This window comes from Eptesicus fuscus, chromosome 3 (genome assembly GCF_027574615.1).
Source record: "Eptesicus fuscus isolate TK198812 chromosome 3, DD_ASM_mEF_20220401, whole genome shotgun sequence".
Classification (NCBI taxonomy): domain Eukaryota; kingdom Metazoa; phylum Chordata; class Mammalia; order Chiroptera; family Vespertilionidae; genus Eptesicus; species Eptesicus fuscus.
Genome location: NC_072475.1, coordinates 11,111,018 through 11,123,489, shown reverse-complemented (window position 1 = coordinate 11,123,489; position 12,472 = coordinate 11,111,018).

Sequence of the window (12,472 nt, the reverse complement as noted above, 5' to 3'; positions counted from 1 at the left end):
GCAAGCATATTGCTCAGGAAAAGTCTAGACTGATCCACAGGAAACTCTGAAGTATGAATTATGTCACAGAGGCTGTTCTGCTAGAGGCAAAGGGGGTGAAATCTTAGACCCTATTTCATTAGTCACTGTCTATGAAGCAATCCCATGGGTCTAGAGGTTTACCTTCCATTTATGTTAGGGTGAGTCAGTTCCCATTCTCCAATGTTTATCTTCTGGAGAAGGGTGATGGTATAAACTGTTAGCAGCAGAATACAGTGGCTCAGTAAGAGGAGTCTCAATAGGGCACCCCAAACTAATGCTGCAAATATTTTGGGAAGTGGATATATTTCATTATGTAATAGGAATATGATTTTTTGAAAAGGATAGGTAATTGGTAGAGGCCTAAGGATACACGTCATGTAACAGCACTTGGAATTCAGGCTCCCAGGTAAATATTATCCTAGGAAAACATCAGTTACCTATGATCGATTTCCTCCTAAAAATTATCAACTATATAAAATAGGGCCAATACTCTGTTTTTACCATGGAACTGTATAATTACAGCGCCAAGTTGATTCATGTGTCCAGGGCTATAAGGTCTATCATTACTCCATCCCACACAGCAACATGGCTTTGTAATTATTGGGGAACCATTACCAGGCCCCAAGTGCAGCCCCACATTGCTCCACCATCAGACACCAGTAATGATAAGAGAATAATGGAGTCACCATGGAAATCCACACATTGTTACAGTCTGTGATAGAACAGAAGCCCTAAAGATGGTGAGGGTTTTTGGTATCTCTTCCCACATTTCAAATACAAGTTCACATGTGCTTACAGTAGTAGACACCAAGAAGTCTCTAAGAATTGAAAGCTTTCTTATGACTCCATAGGCTTTATCCATTTACTTGAAGACCGAAATTCACCATCCCACTATTATCTAATTACCAAGCTGAACCCTCATAAAGTATGGGCCATAGAACTGAGGCTACAAGCAGTCAACACTGACCAGAATACTAATGTTGCCTCCCAAATAAATAATTTTATAGAATTATCTCCAAATCCTATCTATTGGCCCAAATCAATAGTTCATATGTGGAATATTAGAATAAGGTCAGTTAGATTTTTATATGCTTCCACCATGCCCTGACTAACCAGCAAAAACTCCATCAAGACTAAATTTTGAAGAACAAACTGTTACTAGGTTCTAATACTGCTAAGACACCATGAACTCTTGCCTCTGGAACAACATATTAAAGGGATTAACCAAATTGTCCAAAATACATCACATTGGGCCAAGATACACTATTGGACCAAGGTGCCACTGAGACCAAACCACATCCACATGCCATTTCTATGCCAAACAGGCCACAAACAGAAGTCAGACGCCTGACTAGTTGCTCAACAACAGCGCTAGATGCCATAAATCTTCAATAAATGCACAAAGGAATAAATAAGCTCAAACCACTGGGCCCAACCCACAAGCCTTTACTATTGGCAATACCCAAAAGAGATCTCTTTCAGCTTCTCCTGGCAACAGACCTTTAGACTAAATGGATGCACTTAGCCTTGCAATGATCTGTGCACTGCCTTCCCCTCTAACCAGGCTCAGGTTAAGGTTTGGCAAGAACTCAAGACCTTTGACCAAGTTCTTGCCAAGCTCATGTCCAAGGAAACTCTGCTGACTCTTCCCTTTAAGAGAACTAAGATTCTGGAATCCTCGTCTCCCTAATGGTAATGACTTCCTTCCTAAGTACTTAATTTTGGACTCAGTTTCCACAAATTGTATCACAAGTCTCAGATCAGAGGAATAACATATCTGATACATGTAATTTTTCACTCTACTTTTTCTATGGCAGAGATGGTTCTGGAATGGTACCTGTTTGGCAGGCTTCCCAAATGATCTGTTCACAGATATTAATAGCAGTTCTGAAGGAAGTCACTCCCTAGCAAATGGAAAGCTCACTAACCAACTCCCCAGGACACAAGAGCTTAGAAGTGCCAGTTATGTGCCACACACAGTGTGGGGATAAAACAGGAAATCGACAATGGACCTCGTCCATAATGAGCCCACAGATAGGAAGGGCACATACAGAACATGACCCACAGATTAATCACAGTGTCAGTTGGCGGTGAGCATGCAGTGCACAGGGAAGTGAGAGGAAGGGATGATGGCGTTCGCTGGCAGAATCAAGAAAGGCTTTATAAGAGAAGATGTGGAATGCTTTTTTAAGAAAGATTGTTGGTCTGGTTCTCCTCTAAGCATCTCTTATGAGCACCAAAGTCATTCCCTTAGCACAATTTTTATTAAAGATGAAGCAATCTTTAAGATAGAAAAATGGAAAAGACCACAAACCCAGGACTTGGCCCTAGATACACCCACAACTTGATAATGCCCAAGCAGGTGGTCTCGCCTGTCTAGACTAGTTGGTAATATGATCAATTAGTCCTTTTCTCTCTGTGGCCTGAGCTTCCCTGTGATGTTCCTGGGAACCAGTATCCGAGGCCCCTTCCTTTGTTCACTGCCCGGTACTGGATAGCTCTTTCCTTGGCAGATGGCTTGATTGAAGCCATTACAAAGTGTGTTAAGTCCTGAAATATTTCCACAGGGGAGACCAACACTCCAGGAGACTCCAGGCCACAATTATTCCTCAGGCTTGTCTGTAATCAACTTAACATTTGTGAACCAAGAAGTTCGTCAGCTAGTTTTTCTCTGAATCCTGTGCCACAAAACCAGATGAGTATTGTTAAAAAAATGTAGATCTCAGAGCCTCGCTCTAGAAAGCTGAGAGTCTAGGGCTGTACGTAGAAATCTGAATTTTAACAGATCCCTTGTTAAATTTTATTCACATTAAAAATTTGAGAACCTCTCCTTTATTCTCTCAACATGATCAAATGGCAATCAAGGTACACTTGGGTAAGTCAATTGATGAATTCATGTCTGCTATGTATGCTGTCATTCAGGGGTCATTCTGGCTCTATCTGCATTGCAGGGTGGCTGTGAGAGTTCAAGCCTATGCCAGTGTAAGCTCCATTGAAAAAATCAACATGTCTTCATTATGTTTACCTTATTTCCTGAGTACTGACACCCACACCAAAGTCTCTCTTAAAAACTAAACCTATATAACCATTGACACAATCTATCATCTCGCAAGGATGTTCCTTGTGAGTAGAGATGATCCTAATAACAGCATAGGGGGGTCAAGTTTTATTTGTATCACCTTTTCTTTCACTTGCTATAGCACCCAACTTTACTGTCTTAGGTCTGCTCCTGCTGATATTTAGGCCACTAGGGTGTTTTTCAGGATGAAAGGTCTCATTACTGCTACCCTTTCCCTGGGTGGAAATGTCTTTCCAATAGGAAGTCCCCTCCCATGATGCCAAGTAATTAACCTGATAAAAGAGTATGCGCTAGAAATATTTATGACTTTTTCCCTTTCCCTTCCCTTCCCTTCCCTTCCCTTCCCTTCCCTTTCCTTCCCTTCCCTTCCCTTCCCTTCCCTTCCCTTCCCTTCCCTTCCCTTCCCTTCCCTTCCCTTCCCTTCCCTTCCCTTCCCTTCCCTTCCCTTCCCTTCCCTTTTTTCCTTTCTGGTTTTAATATACTGTCCTTAACTTGTTTTCCAACTTTCTAATAATTTTATGAAGCTGTTTTGGTGATCAAGCACCTTTGGCCACTCTTACCAGGACTGATGCAGGCAGATCTACCTACCATCAGTTCCCTGGAGATGGTGAGAGCACTGCTAAGAGCTGTCATACCTGAAAGATGAATGGGATCCACTGGGCATGCTCTCATGGCTATCCGAGGAGCTGAGATTGGAGACTTTGGCAGCACTGTGACTGGGTTTGGGTCCTGGCTTTCCCTTTGTGATGTCAGAAAAATGGAGGTCCTTCGCTTCTAAAAACAGTCAAAATTCTCTTTTTTAAAATAAGGACCTCAATGCTTATCCTACAGGTTGTTCTAAGGATTAAATGAGGTGCTCAGAGCAATATCAGGCATGCAGAAAAAAAGAGGTAGCTATTTGTGTTCTTGCTGAAAATGCATAAAAAATCAATTCGCAGGAATTAGATCAACCTGACTTCCACAACTTTAGGATCTTCAAATTATGACTTAATAAAAATATAAAACAAAGTTTTAATATCAACAAATATTAGTTTCACCATCGCTATGAAGTATAACTTAATAGTTATCTAAATTTGGCTCATATTCTAATATAGTCAGATAGCCATAGTTTATGGATAAATGCTCTATGAAACAATTCCTATGAACATATCTCTTCAAAAAATAGTAAATAATTCTGTGTGTGTGTGACAATGTTATTTCCAAGAAGACTTTTAAAAAGCAAACAAAAACCATTTACTCAACCTATTCTCTCCCTGTTTTTTATTTTCTACTTAGACAAAAGAAGTGATTTTCAAGTACTTAGTATGTATATTTTATGGACTAGGGGCATAATTTTATGCTGTTGAATTTTTGACAACATATCCTATATGTGTGCAGTCCCTCTTTCACTTTCTTCTCGGATTATACAAAAAACACTGGATTTCAGAACCATGTAGAATTACCATATCACTCCTGCTCAAATACAAGTAGTAAATGAAATTGTTCCATTTCAATAAAAAGTGCCACTACAGAGTAGAAATTGAAAGTACTTAGCAATGAATGTGTTTTTACTCCTGAGAAAAATTTCCACATTAACAAAGCTACAAGTTTCCCATTAGGTTTACTTCCAACTTATGAATACCTCATTTTTTTAAAAAACAGTGGAATATTAAAGTACAGTCATAACTTTATTGAAAGAACCAAAATTATGAGAATACAGACCCCATTTTGACATTCTACTATGAAAATGAAATGGGCAAACTCTATGGCTAATTATTGTCATTCATTAAATACCTACCTGCCAGACACTTCGTATGCATTCTAACATCCAACTGTAGTAATATCTCTAAGGAAGAAATATTCTTATCCTCATTATGCTTTTAGCTAAACTGATTTGCCCATGGTCATAGTTGTAGTGAAGATGGGAATTGCTGTTGGAACCCAATTCCTTCTGATGCTAAAACAAGGCTCTTCCTCCCGCTCAGTGAAATGGAGTCAAGCAAGGGAATGTTTTGAGAATGTGGTTTCTGGGAAGGTTCCTGATCCAAATATTCTTTCACCAATGACTACGATGCTTGAAATTTCTCCAGAGGATATTTATTTCTGTGAGTCTTAAGGGATTTTAATCCATTTAATCTCCCACTAAAATCCGAACCTTGTGCTCAAGGTTAAAATGCCAGAGCTTTAGTGAAGTAGCGGGGAAAGAATTATGCTGAATGGGCAAATGAGAGCAATAATGAAAACTTTACTTTCACTACTTAGAAATTACGCCTTTTGGGTTGTTGTTCCTGCCCTTGCCATGCAGCTTTTAAAACATGGAATTTGAAGAACAAAATATTTTGCTAAGGGAATGATTTGTAACATTCGCATTTTAGAAGAGCCGTTGGATATTGGCTTTGATGGAGTCTTAAAAGTGGTGGGAAGTAGGCCTTAGGAAACGTTCAATGGTAAACAGATGGCACTGGCTTATAGAAACCACACGAATCTGGAAATCGGCTCTATCTCTACCTCATGCACACACACATTACTGCTCTGCTGGGTTATGGTAAAGGCTACAATTACTTTAAAAGGAAGAGTCTTGTTACAATTGTAGGGTTCATGGATGTATATGAATGTATGTATTTGCGTGTGTACATCGGTGTGTGTTTGGAATCTGAATAAATGGTTTTATTTACAAATTTTCTGTATGCACTGGCCAAATAGAGGCAGAGTGGAAACATAAACTAATTATTTGGATGATTCAAGTTAAAGTGATACCTTCACTTCAAACACACAGTTATTTCTAAGTAAAGAGGTAATTGCCTTAATTCCAAACACTTTCATGTGTAGACATTTGCCATACATGGACTCAATGAATTGTTTTTCAAGTGAATTATCAGACCTCATGCTGGATGGTGACATAAACTTTCACACATAGCAAAACATGTTGACACGGACACAAGTGTGGTCACTGCCAGGAAGGAGAGTGGGAGGAGGTGAAGGAGGTTGGAAGGGGGATAAATGGTGATGGAAGGAGATGTGACTTGGGGTGGTGAACACACAATACAGTGTACAGCTTATGTATTGTGGAATAGTGTACCTGAAACCTGTGTAAGTTTGTTAACCAGTGCCTCTCAGCTCTAACGCCCAGTGCCTACTGATTCAATAGGGAGGACAGAATGCAGGCATTGGCCATGAGATAGAAGTTTATGAGGTATAAGGTGGTTGTGCCATCGATAAGGCTTTAATCACTGTGAGATTCTTGTGTCTTACTTTGACATAATGACTTATGTTATCTTGTTGTCATAATGATTTATGTCACACTGATTTGAAGTATAGTAAATAATCCTATATAATAAAAGCACAATATGCAAATCAACCGAACCGCAGAATGACTGGTCGCTATGACACACACTGACTACCAGGAGGCAGATGTTCAACACAGGAGCTGCCCCCTCGTGGTCAGTGCGCTCCCACAGGGGGAGCGCCGCTCAGCCAGAAGCCAGACTCACCTCTCCTGCCTCCACTGCAGGCAGGTGGTAAGGAGCGAGGGGTCCTGGACTGTGAGAGCCCCGGACTGTGAGAGGAATGTCTGACTGCCGGCTTGAATCTGCAGGTGGACCTCCCCCGAGGGGTCCCAGACAGCGAGAGGGCACAGTCCAGGCTGAGGGACCCCCCTCCAGTGCATGAATCTCGTGCACCAGGCCTCTAGTTATACTATAAAAACAAAAATGTTTATTGATCATAGAAAATGAGTTAATATATTTGACTAATTTCCTATGCTGTAAATTCCATGGTGACAAGGACTCTACCTTTTGTTCACTGTTCCTATTAGAATATGAAATACATACTTAATAATCAATGATTGTTTGTGAAATACATTAGTAGACTTTGAATAAAGTTTATCCAGAACAAATAATATAACTTGTTCAGGATACATATCCTGTATAAAGTGAAAAATAATAATTTCTTACAAAGGAAGAAGATTTAACTTTTTTCAGAGCTAATGAATATTTAATGAGCTTTGCTGGGAAAAATCTGGATTAATTTGTTTAGATAATGAAATATTTAACTTCTTTTTAAAATTGCCTTTGATGCAGAAATAGCAAGCAACCAACCTAAGAAGTTTTGACATGAGAAAAAGAAATTTAGAAAGTCACTTTAATATAGCTGAGATTAATCCAAAAATTTAAAACGGAAGAATATATAATACATAGTTCCTGAATAATACCCATTTGGGCTTTAGTATATTCTACTCCTGCCAAATTTGGATATCTAAAACAAAGGATATAAATGATATTGTTTGGTTTGAGTAAAGTGTTTTATTTTCATTAAAACATCTGTTTTTGTTGTTTTTTGGTTAAAAAATGAAAACTTGAGGAGTTCTAATTGCTATTAAGTGAATGCCATCTGAAAATTACACATAAACTTTCAATGGGTTAGAATTATTTCATTCCCACCTCTTAAAATGATGACCTTGTCCCTTTAATACAAGTCATTGGAATAACTACAGGCTTTTGCAATATAATCAGATGATCCTAAGTCTTTTCTTTAATGGCCCTATCAGCATTCTGTCCTTGGATTTCAAGAGTAGTCAGCATGAAATAAAGACTTGTTATTAAACAATATTTCTGGCAGATTTTGTTTGTCTCACCCTTCCTTAGCTAAGAATCTTGGGGCTTTCTGAATCACTTACAAATAAATCTTTTGGATAGAAATAGCAAGAACCATGTTACATTTCTGCTGTGTTTCCAGGAATCTCATTCTTAGAATCTGATGTATTACCACCAATTATCCTATATAATAAAAGTTTAGGTGGTGTGACGCCCTCGCGTGACATCATCACAAGATGGCTGCCACAAGATGGCCACCACAAGATGGCCAGCAGGGGAGGGCAGTTGGGGGTGAACAGGCCTGCAGGGGAGGGCAGTTGGGGGCAACCACGCTGGGAGAGGAGAGCAGTTGGGGATGACCAGGCCTGTAGGGGAGGGCAGTTGAGGGTGACCAGACTTGCAGGGGAGGGCAGTTGGGGGCGATCAGGCTGGCAGGCAGAAGCGGTTAGGGGCAATCAGGCAGGCAGGCAGGCGAGCAGTTAGGGGCCAGAAGTCCCAGATTGTGAGAGGGATGTCTGAGGGGTCCCAGATAGGAGAGGGTGCAGGCCGGGCTCAGGGACACCCCCCGCCCCCTGCATGCACAAATTTCATGCACCAGGCCTCTGGTACACTAATAATCAGTGATTATATTTTTGTGTGTGTGTGTGCATGCATGTGTGTATTTCTTGATACCAAAGATAATGTATTTTAGCCATTCATATATATTTGGCATCAAAGCAGAGTATGGCTTAAAGCAATGCGTAAGTAACAGCAATACACAAGAAATATTATTGAGCCTTGGCTGGTGTGGCTCAGTTGGTTGAGCATCATCTCATGCACCAAAAGGTCACTGGTTTGATTCCTGGCCAGGGTACATTGCTGAGTTGTGGGCTTCATTCCCAGTAGGGGCCATGCAGGAGGCAGCCAATCAATGTTTCTCTCTCATAGATATTTCTCTCCCTCTCCCTTACTCTCTCTCTAAAAAAATCAATAAAAACATATTTAAAAAAAGAAATATTAGTTTTGCAATTCACCCCCAATATCACTTACTCTTTGAAAGCAGGCAATTTTATAACATATTCTTCTAGCTGGCATTCATATGGCATATTTTTTCTGTTTCTCCCTATTAGTTAGAATCACTAGGAGAGATTCTTTGTGGTAATTATTTTAAAAAATCCCATTTTGTTGAGTATTATCTCTTGGCTCACTTGGCAGAAGTATTTGAGGAGTGAATACACAGAAACTAATGATCACTTACAGGCCTTATAAGGAACTTCTGTGAGATTGTGTATACAAGTTGGATTTTAAATTATAGTGTCTCATGCTTTACTGAAAACACAGTCTTGACACAAGACTTGCAGGAATCAATACTAATGTTACATTAATATTAGAATTAGCAGACATGAATTCAATTATATGCCAGGCAATTACTTGATTCTGGGATAGTTACTTCAATTTTCTTTTTTGTAAAAATCTACAACATGGAATACATGTTGGGTGATCATAAGATGCTCTATTTAAAATTAAAATAACAAACAACTAAATATGAAAACAAAAACTACAAAGTTATTAAAAGAAAAAGTAGAAATTTATCTTTTTGACCTACAGATTGGAAAGGATTTCTTAAAACATCAACGGCAAAATTATTGACACTTTGATACTATAAGAATGAAGGATTTCTTTTTCAAAAAGGTCACCGCAGATGAAGTTAAAGACAAATTGCCAGAATGGAAGAAATATTTGTAATATCTAAAACTGAAGAGGGGTTAACAAACACATGAATAAAACTCATGAAAATCAATAGTACGAGGTCAGCAATACAGGGGTAAGCAAAAGTGGGTTTATAGTTCTGAGTGTGAAACAGTTTATTCTTGTATTATTATTTATTAATTATTATTTATTTGTATCACAACTGTAAACCTACTTTTGCCTACCCTTGTATAAAATAGGCAGTATCTATGAATAGAAACGTAGAAGAGGAAACACAAAAGTCTGACAATTATATGATAAGATATGCAGAATATTTGATATTAGAAAAATGCACATTAAAACAATAATGGAATATACATGTAAATATATAATACTGTAAAAAATAGCAAATATAGCTAATGTCTAAGGTTATAATTATGGAGTTCATCTGTGTGGATGGGCTAGGGTAAGCAATGAAGATGAATGACACCAAAAACTTAGTGGCTAAATATACTAAAAGTTTATTCGTCACTCCTGTTAGGTATGTTATAATGTCAGCAGCAGTCCTCTGTAAAACACACTCAGGGACCCAGTTTGGGCAGAGAGTGGGGGAGGGGATGAAGTTAGGATGGGGGCTGGGTCTTTGTATTGGCAGATAAATGACATATGACAGTACTACCCACAATTCATTGCCCGGAAGTATCCATATGTCCCCAGCCACATGGAATTAAAGGAACCTTCATGCATTTCTGGTGGAAGTGAAGACTGCTATACTGATTCTTCAGAGCAACATGGTCATACCTCGTCAAGTTAAGCTATGGCTTTATCTCTTCCCAGTGTTGACTTTTTAACAAGAGGGCAGCACTGAGGACAAGCACTTCTCAATTGCTCTTAGCCTAGGTTGCTGTCGGCTTTAGGTTTTGCTTCCTAGAATGCCCTTGACTGCACTAGACCTTTTTAAAAATTGGAAAGATATCTTTTCATTGGAACTACCAATACCACTGAAGTCAGACACTTGGATCTTCCTAGATCTTTCTTAAGGAATAAAAATTGTTTTAAAAGATGTCATATTTTTTACTAAAATAACAAAAAAATTGAAATGAAACATATCTCTTGTGTAGATGTTCTGCATAATATGTGAATAATACATGACAAGTAGTAGTCTTAAACTACCTACTCTTGGTCTAAGAATCAGATCTTTCTGCTCACCTGGGCGACACTAACCAAGAAGGGAGAGAATCTTACCTAGCTTCTCTGTAACCTTGTTGCTATTTTTGGTACTTAATGGGTTCCTCCCCTTTCTTCTCATTTGCATGATTCCAATCCACTTTGTGGTCCATGTACATCTCATCCAACTGTGCCTCTTGGAGAATCATTTGCTTAAGTTGCTTGCGGCAAAGAAAAAAGCATTAAGCGAAAATCATTTCTAGAATGAATCTTTTCCATTCATATTTCTGAGCAATATTTGCTGAAAGCCTTAAGGATATAATAATAAAAAAAAAAATCTGTCTGTGGTTGCTGGCCCACAGATGCTCAGTGAGCCCTTGAAATAAACTTTTGTGAAGTCTCTTTCCTCATGCTAGGAGCTAATTCCTTTGAAATGTCAGATTGTCCCCTAAACTGATCATTAAATATGAAAAATTAAGCTTTGGAAAGTCATATAAATAAAAGTAAATAAATTCTTAACTTCTTTAGTGTTCTATACCTGAAGAATAGTTTATTTCATTTAATATCTACAATTTCTTGATTATAAACTTCTGTATTTTCTTTTGCCTGTTTCTAATTTGTAAGTCCATTTGAGCTAGAGATGTCTATGTTCTATTTTTTTTATGTTCTATTTTATACTGTGTTCCTTGTATCTAAAAGATAATATGCGCTTAATAAATATATGCTTATTGAATTAACAAATGACTTCTCTGGCTTCAAAAAGAAGATGGAAATGCATTGGAGCTCTGAATATTCAAAATATAAAGAAAAAACAGAAATGGAAAAACTTGAATTTAGGATACTAGAAATATTAAATGGTGAATCAAGGAGTTGGTACCTCTAAGGATTTATTGGTCAGTTTTTTTGTTTTGTTTTGTTAATCCTCACCCAAGGATATTTCCCATTGATTTTTAGAGGGAGTGGAAGGGAGGGGGAGAGACAGAGGGAGAGAAACATTGATGTGAGAGAGACACATTGAGAGAGATACATCGATTGGTTGTCTCCCACATGTGCCCTGACCAGGGCCAAGGATCAAGCCTGCAACCTAGATACTGCCCTTGACTGGAATAGAACCCAGGACCCTTTAGTCCACAGGCCAACACATTATCCGTGAAACCAAACTGGCTAGGGCTGGTCAGTTTTATGGGTTGACTTTTATCCCCCATAAATTCAAATTTATGTGTTGAACTCCTAACTCACCATTTCAGAATATGACCTCACTTGGAAGCAAGGTCATTGCAGATGCAATGATTTTAGATATGGTTCTATTGGAGTATGGTGGACCCCTAAGCGAATGTGACTAGTGATCTTATGAAAAGAAAAAGATTGGACACAGTCAGGCACACGAGGAGCACACCATGTGAAGATTGGAGGTATTCTGCCATAAGTCAAGGAAGGCCAAAGATTTCTGGCAAACCACCATAAACTAAGGGAAAGGCATGCAATGTATTTTCCCTCACAGTCCTCAAAGGAGCCAACCTTCCCAACATCTTGATTTGGGGCTTCTAGCCTCTAAAATATTTCTTGTACCCTGACTGGTTTGGCTCAGTGAATAGAGCATCGGCCTGCGGACTCAAGGGTCCCAGGTTCGATTTCGGTCAAGGGCATGTACCTTGGTTGCGGGCACATCCCCAGTAGAGGGTGTGCAGGAGGCAGTTGATCGATGTTTCTCTCTCGTTGATGTTTCTAACTCTCTATCCCTCTCCCTTCCTCTCTGTAAAAAATCAATAAAATATATTTTAAAAAAAATAAAATAAAATATCTGTTGTTTAAGTGACCTAGTTTGAGGCACTTGTCATGGCATCCTTAGAAAACCAGTAGAGTCAATAATAGTGATCTTATTTTTAAAAGTGACAGAGGTTGGGCCAAAGTCAGTAGCCTAGACCAGTGGTCAGCAAACTCATTAGTCAACAGCGCCAAATATCAA